At 42.0% G+C, this 9,611-nt stretch overlaps 1 long non-coding RNA gene across 1 annotated transcript; it reads right to left on the bottom strand.

Moving 5' to 3' along the window:
* Nucleotides 1-7,483: 7,483 nt before the first annotated feature.
* On the bottom strand, nt 7,484-9,414 carry LOC120765522 (uncharacterized). The gene is made up of 2 exons (XR_005704444.2): nt 9,217-9,414; nt 7,484-9,116 (listed from the first exon to the last, which is right to left on the bottom strand). It is a non-coding gene; the product is annotated as an uncharacterized LOC120765522 (long non-coding RNA).
* Between the last annotated feature and the right edge of the window lie 197 nt (nt 9,415-9,611).

Genomic DNA, 9,611 nt, shown 5'->3' with positions numbered 1-9,611 from the left:
GAGTGTGCCAGAAAATACTAATAAGTCTTCTTTTGTGTATGTCTTATCTTCACACACACACACACACACACACACACACACACACAAAAAAAAAAGTAAACATTGCGTTGTGCTTTGGAGCTGTCAGTACATTGGGGGAAGCCATCTTGGAAAGAATTTAAATTTAATTGCTGAAATACATTTTCTTCTTTCCAATAACTGTCTTACTAAAGCAGAGGTGAGGAGAAGAGGGAGAATAATATTTAATCCATAACCCTGGTCAATAAGGTTGTCCTGTAATTGTAACTTGTTCAGTTGGTTGGTTTTTTTGGTTGGAAAAAAAAATTAATTAAAAAAAAAAAAGAATTAGAAGTGGTCTTTTATGTGTGAGGTTATGTAGTGCAGTCTTTGCTCAAAGTATGCCTAATGCTAAAGCCAGATCCTGATGCTGGGAATTTGGATGCCTTAGGGTCTGAAAATGTTAATGGATGGAAATTCTGCAGCCTCCTTGGACAGCCCTTCACCGTGCTTAACTGCAACTACAGAGATATTTTTCCTCACATTTGAAAGTGAGATGTCCTTTGATGTCATATGACTGTTTCCTTTTGTCCTTTGCCCTGAATTTTATGCTTCTGAGGGTCCAGTTCACTTTAACCTCCAGACAGCTGAAGGTAGCAATTGATGTACCTACTTAGCCTTCACTTCTCAGAAGAAGCACAACAGTCCCACATCGTTGACCCTCCTCCTATGCCATATGTTCCAGCCCCTTCCTTTTCCCTTCTTTTTCTGCTGGATCCATCTGATATGCCTTGGGTTTTACAGAGAATGTGGGGGACTGTTGGGACTGGAGTTACCTAGAATGAAGAGATAGATATACTGATACATTCAGATTAATAAAGATTACTAACAGTGCCATGTAGCCTTAAGAAATGGTCCTTAACAAGATTTGTGAGATATATAATTCTTGGCTTCAAGCAGAACAAAATTCTACACCTTAATTTAAAATACAGCAATATTAAAGATGTTAGCATCTCAAGTGAGATTCCCTTTTTGTCAAGTATAAAGACATTACTATGTAGAAATTCCCTGTCTTATAAGGAAATGTGGTGGCTTCACATTTTGCCAAAATCTGTTTGCCAAATTTAGTATAGTGGTTTTAGAGTTTATTCTCTTTTTGTGGGAGAAGATCAGGAGAAGCAAAGCAGTCTTAAGCTTAAAAATAAACAAATAGTTTTATTAACACACACTAAAAGAATGCCTCAGTTTCTCTTCCGAGATTCAGGTGGTTTTAGAGTCTTTTTGCCTTCTGCAAAGCTCTGAGCCAGACGCAAGAAAGAGACAGAGTTTTCAGGTTCTGATTTTCAAGGTTGCGCGCTTTGTTTATTGTTTCTTATCTTACAATTTTCTCAGTGCCCAACTAAGATCTGTGCAGCTGCTTGGGCATCTGTCGGCTCACCCCACCACTGGGCTGTGGCGTTATCTTTTATACTAAATTGTTACATGTTCTTTATTTATCATTATTTGCTAATACCTATCACTTATAATAAACAGGTCATCCCTACTTTGACCCAATGTCCTGAAACTACTTTGTGCCACTGTCGCTGCAGAAAATTGAGTGAGGGAAGAAGAAAGAAGAAGAGACAATGCCCAAAATCCTCCATCTTGCTCCCATCCACTTTCATACTAAAAACCAAACCGACTGTTTTCTCACCCTGTGATAAGCTAAACTACTATCTTTCACACTCTTGTGGCCTGCAATCCATCCTGCAGTGCAGGAAGCCTTTCCCATGGACTGGGATCAAAGCCAGTGTCCCTCTGGGCTCTGTGCCAGGTTCCCAGACCCCCCTGTCCAGGTCTCTGGCCCTCCAGGGCAGCCAAAGGAATGCCCTGGGCAAGAATGGAAAAGTTGAAAAAAAAACCAAAATGAAACTTCAAAACACTCTTCCCTTCCCTTAACAAACTGTTAACTTTCTTACAAACAACATAGAGAGCCAGAATCTGTGTGTTTCAGTCAGTTTCACCATTTAAACATAATTTTTTATCACTTTGGGAGAGGAGTCTCTCTAGAGTCTTATGGAAACACTCGCTACAAGATGACAACAGTCTCGTGGCTTTCAATGTCACAAATCTGCAAGTGCCTGGAGTTTTTTGCAGATTGTGCTGTTCCACCCATTAGCAGCCTTTCCTCTGGCTACTCACGGGCCTCTCGGTGTATTTGGGGTACTGTTTAAAAGAATGCTTCCTCTTGTGAAGAGTGCATATTATATGGCTCTACGCAAGATATTTACTATATGTATTATGTTGTATTGATTAGTAATGTTGTATTAATATTTTGATAGTATGGTAAATGTAGTTTTGTAGTTAAAATGTCATTTTTATATACCAACCACAGGAAAACATAAAACTTTCAGAGAAAAAGAATTTCCTACTTACTTATCAGAAGAGACCAACTTCTCCTGCCTCGCTCAGCCCTGAAGACGCCACAGAGATTAAAGGAAAAAAGTGACACTAACCAGAGAGAATTCTTTGTTTGAATGGAATTTATGCATCATGTATGAAACGTACGAATATTCAACAAGCTATTGCTTTTAAGAGATAATCCTTTGTTAATGGGGGTCCTTCTTTGGAGCTTTTTGCTTGGGAAGGCACCCAGAGTCTGTTACTTTGGTTTTATTGTCTCATATTGTCCTAACCCTAATTGTTCAATTTTTATTACTCTAATTCTATTTTTATAACCATTTTATTTACTAGTAAACTTTCAAAATTTTAAAATAAGTGATTGGCGTTTTTCACACTCTAGTACAAAAACAAGATTCTCTTCTATCTCTAAAATTGTTTCTATCTCAAAAGAAAATAGAGACCTCCTTTTACTCCAGGAGCCAAGGGCTACAAATCACTTTCTCTTTAAAATCATCTTCGTCTCAAAGGCTGAGACCTCCTTTTAGCCCAGGAGCGAGGAGCTTTAAGATTTTTACTTAAATCTCAATCATATCAATCCCCAAATTTGATTAGAACCAGCATTCCCCCAAACAACATTAAGACGTTACAAGAAACAGTCCATTTCTCCATTGTTTACCCTAGAGAAGTCTGGTTTAAAAAGTCTACGTCCTCAATCCCTCCTTCTAATAATCTTTATCAGTTCTTTCACTCTTGCTTCATTGACTGTATGCTGTGTCTTTTCTACGTCCATTCTGTCTCTTCTCTCTCTCAAAGGAAGGGTTAGACTTTGGAAGCTTCATGCTGCCAGGAAAGGGTTAAATCTGCTCAGGCCTGCCGTGGTTTCTGACTCGGGCAGCAGTCTGTCCCCATCTCAGATCAGCCAGGTTTCCTCCCTCCACACTTTCATTCTTTTCTTTCTTTGTCTGAAATTTACCGCAGGGGCAGGGAGGGGAGTGGGGGGGTGGGGGGGGGGGTGGGGTGTTGGGGGGGTGGGTAGAGCAGCAGGCCCCACACAGTGTTACCTCTTCAGCTGACCAGAAGGGAAAAAAAGGCTGACCTGAACACAATCAGGATTTATATGGGTACTTCCCAAAGTCGCATTCAACATTCTTAATGGTCAAAGCAGATACTAATATCCCAAACTGGCTTCCAATAGGTCCTTGTCCTTTCTAGAATTATTTCCAAGGTCCTGACAGGGTAAGACTTTTCCTCCTTAATTACAAACCAAACTGTGCCAACCCATGACCGGAAACTTCAGTGTTCTCATGTTAAGATTAAAAGTGAAACAAGGTAAGCATCACCAAAGGTTGCAGAAAGCAGCGTCACTCTCATTTTACCTATAATTATGCTGGGATGTGGAGAAAGTACAGGAGCTTATAAATTCTAAATGAGCAATTCTCAAACTGCAGATTTGCAGACTTGCATCATGGTTTGCAGGAGTGCAAAAGCCTCATGGAAACTTATTTTGGTATTTTGGAGTTTGTTTCTCTCTCATGCTCTCATGCTCTTTGCACTTAATAAGGTCCCTTTAAAAATTTGGGTTTTTTTTCATCATACCTGTAAGAGTGAAGAACTGAGGAGGAGAGCAGGTAAGACACAAAAGTATTATAGAAAAAGGGAATTTAATAAAAATGTTAAAACCAACTAAATTCCTGCTAAGTTTTCATAGTAAGTCACAGTCTGCTATTTTGCTATTTTATTTAAAACTAAACTATAAAACATGGCATTATAGCTCCCCCAGTTGATTGGTGCTAGACAAATGTTTTCAGCGCACTACAGTGTGCTGTGTAAACTCTTTATAGCAGTAAGGTGCATAATTGTTTTGTTTAAGATACCTATGTTACAGGGCAAGAGAAAAATGAGTTTTTAGAAGAAAGAAATTTATAAGTCAAATAGAAATAAACGTAGAGTACTATACTAAAAAATAACAAGAGTCTTCCAGCTCAAATATGGAGAACGTGCTGTATTGGGCAGTGGCCTTTCATGTCCTCAGAAAAACCTGAAAATACGAACGGGGAAGGAATATTGTAACTTAAAATATCTAGAGAGGAAGGTTAAAGACGGACTGCATGATCTGCTCAAGGAGCTTCTGCAGATGAAGGGAACTACAAAAATTTAGCAGAACTGTCCTATGGAGGACCAAGAGGATAATCACCTTTCCACCTAGAAAGATTTTAAAGTAGTGGTGTCCTTAACACCAGAACCGAAGTACATGCAGCAGTAGCCCATTTTTCAAGCTATGCAGCCACTATCTCTAGATTACCCTGAAGTACCAGAGCTAACATCTAAAGTCACAGGCTACAGGACACACCTGGGCTGGGGAGAGGAATTGCACCCTTAGAATTATGTACCACATGCAGAATGGCAGGCTGCCTATCCTGCCTGCTGACAGTTGTGCTATGAAGCAAACGAATAAAAATAGTGTATTACAGGGTAATGTCCTTTTCATTATACTCCATCCTTCATTTTCCCTTTTTGTGTCCTAATTTTTTGTCTACTTTTCTTTTTCCAGTTAATACAAATCCCTATCTTTTTCTCTTTGATGTTTTAAGCTGTTTAATCTGATTTTAGGATCAGCCACTAGTCACTAGTGACTGGTCTAGTCACTAAATAGCTCTCTTACTTCTTTAACTGTCTTCAACACACTTCAACTCTCTTTTCACCCTGAGCTGTGGTCCACTGCTATAACCAGCCCAGAGTTAAAGCCCAGCTTGTGGCTTTAGCACAGGTGGACTCACAGAATGATTTGGGTTGGAAAGGACCCTAAAGCTCATCTTGTTCTAACCCCCCTGCCATGGGCAGGGACACCTCCCACTAGACCAGGTTGTTCAGTGCCCTGTCCAACCTGGCCTTGAACACTTCCAGAGATGGGGCATTCTCTGGGCAACCTCTGCCAGGGCCCCGCCACTCTCACACTTAAGACTTTTTTCACAATAGCTAATCTAAACCTACTCTTTTTGTTTAAAACCGTTCCTCCTTGTCCTGTCATGACAAGCCTTTGCAAAAAATTCTTTCCCCATCTTTCCTGTAGGCTCTCTTTAGGTACAAGAAGGTGCTATATGCTCTCCCTGGAACCTTCTCTTCTCCAGGCTGAACAACCCCATCTCTCTCAGCCTGTCTCCCAGGAGAGGTGCTTCAGCCCCCTGATCATCCTGCCTGTGGTCCTCTGTACTCATGCAGCAGGTCCATGTCTTGCTGCTATTGGGGGTGCTAGTGCTGGACTTCCTCCAGCAATCTGCTTGACTTTGAATGGATGATCACATCCCAAGGGATGTGTGTGTTACCTGGACCAGCTGGTTAAGCCTGTTTGAGATCAGGGTTGCCTAAACAAGTCCTGCTTCTTGACCTGTAGCACATCATGTCATGTATGTAAAACAATGCACATTATTGCCACTAAATAAGGGATTACCTGCAAAGTCTTAGATCATAAATTATTTGATCTGATTATGAAAGCACTGTAGTCTTAGGAAAGCCCAATACAGATTTTTCTGAACAGGCTCACCACAGCTCTCTATACATAAAGTATACATGATCGCTGGCTTACCTTTTTCTGTGTGTTTCCTATCTTCTCTGCAAGGTTCAAAGAACCTCTCCAGAGTTTAGGTACCATTCTTCATGCAAGTTTGCTACTAAGTGCATCTTATTATAATGTCTTGTGCACCACCACAAGTGTGGCCCTTTCTGTGGTCCTTTTCACTTATTAGAAACCCTTCCAGATTATTTCCAGATCTTTATAGTTCTCTTTCCTTTACCATCAGTGAATCAAGATGAACACAGATTTAAGCCTAAATTTTCATTACCTTTTGTGTAGGTGATCTGCTTTACCTAAAACTTGCTTCAATCTATTTTAAGTGTTTGTGTTTCTCCACATGGGTTATATGGTACTGGCTCTATAGTATATCATCGTCCTCCTGATGGTCTGTGCCAGCTCTTTACACATCTTTTACAATGTAACACATGGAGCAAAGCAGTAGTGCTTGCATTGTCTCCTTGCATACAAATTTGACCCAAAATACTGACTTGAAGCAACTGAGGGTGCTGAGCTCATACTGTTTACAGAAGGTATTGCTTTTCAGTCCACTTAACTGCCACTTCCATCCTTTGTTGAAGATTTGAGTATAAAATTTGTTTGTTGAAGTGCTGAGTGGAATTAATGCATTTTTCTGGTTACTTAGGCAAGCTGAAGTCTGCAATGTCTTGATTGCAGACTCTCAAGGCTCTGCCTCAGTCTTTATTCTAGTTCACATAAACTGCAAATAAATGCTTATTGAGTTCTGGATTTGGCTGGTGCTTGGCACCTGAGAGTGTCTTCCTATCTGATGCAATTCTCACCTTGGTGAGATTTTCCAAGCAAAACTTTCTCCACTTTCAGCTCTTGCTTGTTCTGTGCAATCCAACTCTTCTTCTGAGATCCCTTTCTGAATGTGCAAATGGCTGCTCCCTTTTTTATTTTCTGTCACCTTCTCTCATGCTAAGTGCAAACAGACAACAACATTATTTTCCAAGTATCTTATTGTTGGCTTTCTGACTGCGAAGGCTGACTAATAAGCAGTGATTAAAAACCAGTTTTACTACACCACTGGGTGATTCTGCACATTGCTTGTAGCTGTGAGGTGGTGTGGGAATTGGGTGAGCTTCTCAGTGTTACGCTTGGCCTTCTTACTCGCTTAATTGCCTGTGGAGCTTTGCCAACTTTACCACCAAAGCATGCAAGCTCCCTGGAGGATTTATCTTTGGGAAAATATAACCTGAATGTGTCAGCTTTAACTCACCTTGCTTCATGAGAGCTAATGGGTGAAAGGAGTGCATGGTAGTTTATCAAAGAAATTAGAAAACACACAGCAAGAAAAAGAAAGTACAATGATACACAGCTCCAAATCCTACTTATGAACATATTTTTTATTATGTTCATGTTCTGGCTAACCTAGTCTTCCAGCAATGTCTCCAAAATGGAAAAAGCAGAAATGTTCAAATGTGTCTCTCCTCTTTCCCTTGTTTTGGAACATTGTCTACAAACTTCCATTATATTCTTTGGGTAGTACATTTCTCATATGTTAAGAAACTGTATTATCCAAGAGTAATTTGTAACTTGGGACATTTGACACATTTGCTTCTTCATTGTATCAGGTTGGGTATTTTTCAGAAACCATTATGTGGCTAAAAGTACCATAGATAGCATGAGATGTCAAAATGCATTTTCTAAGCCACGTTTTTTCCTCTTTATTAATTGTAGGAGCTCCTGGTACCAAATCCACATGGGAGATGGGGACCAGGACATGGAGGCAGTTTGTGAATGTAGCAAAGCAGGGCAAAACAGTAGCAGCAACACCTAAAACAATCCAGATGGTACAACTTTAAAGAACTTCTTACATCTACTCTTTCTGCTAAAAATTGAGATTTTGGATCAGCAATGGGATGGATCACTTTGAAACATAGACCCTTCCAGCTGTTCCTCTGTCTAGACATATCAATAGAACTGTTAGTGGACTTCACTTTCCCTAACAAAACACTTGTGTAAGTCAGTGTTAAAGTGATCCACCCATCACCTCAAGCATTACAGCAGTAAAGGGAGTGGAGCAAAAGTCACTGTCAAATACCACTTAGTGGAGTTTGGTCATGAGTGAGGCACCAATATATATAAATACTACTGCTGCTGCTCTTAGCAAGAATGGATTCCAAAGTCTTCTTCCAATATTGTTCTTTCTATACCTGGTTGAATGCCTTTCCCTTATACTTCTGGAGCTATCATGGAGCATCCTGTTCTTTGTTAACACTTTGGAAAAGAGGTAAAGGATACATCTCTTGCTTTCTGTGCCTAATAGTCAATAACTGAACTGTGAATGTACCTACTTGTTGTGTCCTCAGGGCAATGCTGGACTGATGTTTCTGTGTGCTGGTTTTTGGCTGAGGCAAAGCTAATTAGCTAGTATGGAGTTTTGCTTTGGATTTCTGCTGAACACAGTGCTGATTATATTCCACACCTTATAGCATCATTATCAGGATGATAAGCTGTGGGGAAGACAAAAGGGGGAACATTCACAGTGATGGCATTTGTCTCCCCAAGTCACTGTTATACACGATGGAGCCCCATTCTGGAGATGGCTGAACATCTGCCTGGTCACGGGAAGCAGTGCATTAATTTCTTGCTTTGCTTTCTTGCGTGTGCAGCTTTTGCATTCCCCATAGTTTAATAGCCAATACTAATAACTTACTAGACAAATTAGTCTTTATCTCAATAAACAACTTTTCTCATTTTGCTGATTCTCTCCCCAATCCCGCTGGGGGGAAAGAGCAGCCAGACAGAGCTCAGGCAGTTTGGTCAGGAAAGGAAGGGGAAAGGCAGTTTGGTCAGGAAAGGACGGGGAAGAACAAGAGGAGAAATGCATCAAATACTCGGTGCTACTTGAAATCAGAGGTTACAGCAGCTGCCGCGGAGAGAGCAGCGACACCCTCTGCCTCCAGGGCGCCTCCTCCAGGAATGCCACTGGAGCCGGTTTTGTTTCGCAGAATCACAGAATTATTCCCCTTCGGCGGTCATCCCCTCCAGCCCCTCCGCCACTAAGGCACGGTCACCTGGAGCAGGTGACACAGGAATGCATCCAAGTGGGTTTGAATGTCTCCAGAGGAAGACCCTCCTTGCCTACCCGGGCAGCGGTTCCAGAACTCTGCAACCCCTCAACGTGAAGAAGTTCTTCTTCCTGTTGTGGTGGAACTTATGTTTTAGTTTATGACCATTGCTCCTCATCCTGTCACTTCGCACCACCGAAAACAGCCTGGCACCATCCTCCTGGCACCCACCTTGGAGATATTTATTTGCATTAATGAGATCCCCTCTCAGTCTTCTCCCGACTCAACAGGCCCAGCTCCCGCTGCCTTTCCTCACAAAGCAGAGATGCTCCACATCATCCTCATCTTCGTGGCCTCTGTACCCCATCAGGGCCGAGCAGAGGGGCGGGATGCGCCCGCTCTCTCGCAGCCGTACCGCGTCCAGCCCAACTGCTCTGCATCCCATCCCGTGTCCTGGCCGCGCGGCGTTATCACGGCGCTCGCGACGACCCCGCGCCTCCCATTGGCCGCCCGCGATCACCTGAACGTGCCGGTCCCACCCCATACCCCGCTCCATTGGTCGCCGGTCCGCCGGCGGTGTACGCAGATTGGCCCCGGGACCCGCCGCTCCGCTACCCCCCACTCCC

Source organism: Hirundo rustica, chromosome Z, assembly GCF_015227805.2.
Source record: "Hirundo rustica isolate bHirRus1 chromosome Z, bHirRus1.pri.v3, whole genome shotgun sequence".
In the NCBI taxonomy this organism is placed as follows: Eukaryota; Metazoa; Chordata; class Aves; order Passeriformes; family Hirundinidae; genus Hirundo; species Hirundo rustica.
Note: the sequence above shows the minus strand (reverse complement) of the source record. Positions and strands in the feature narration are given on the sequence as shown.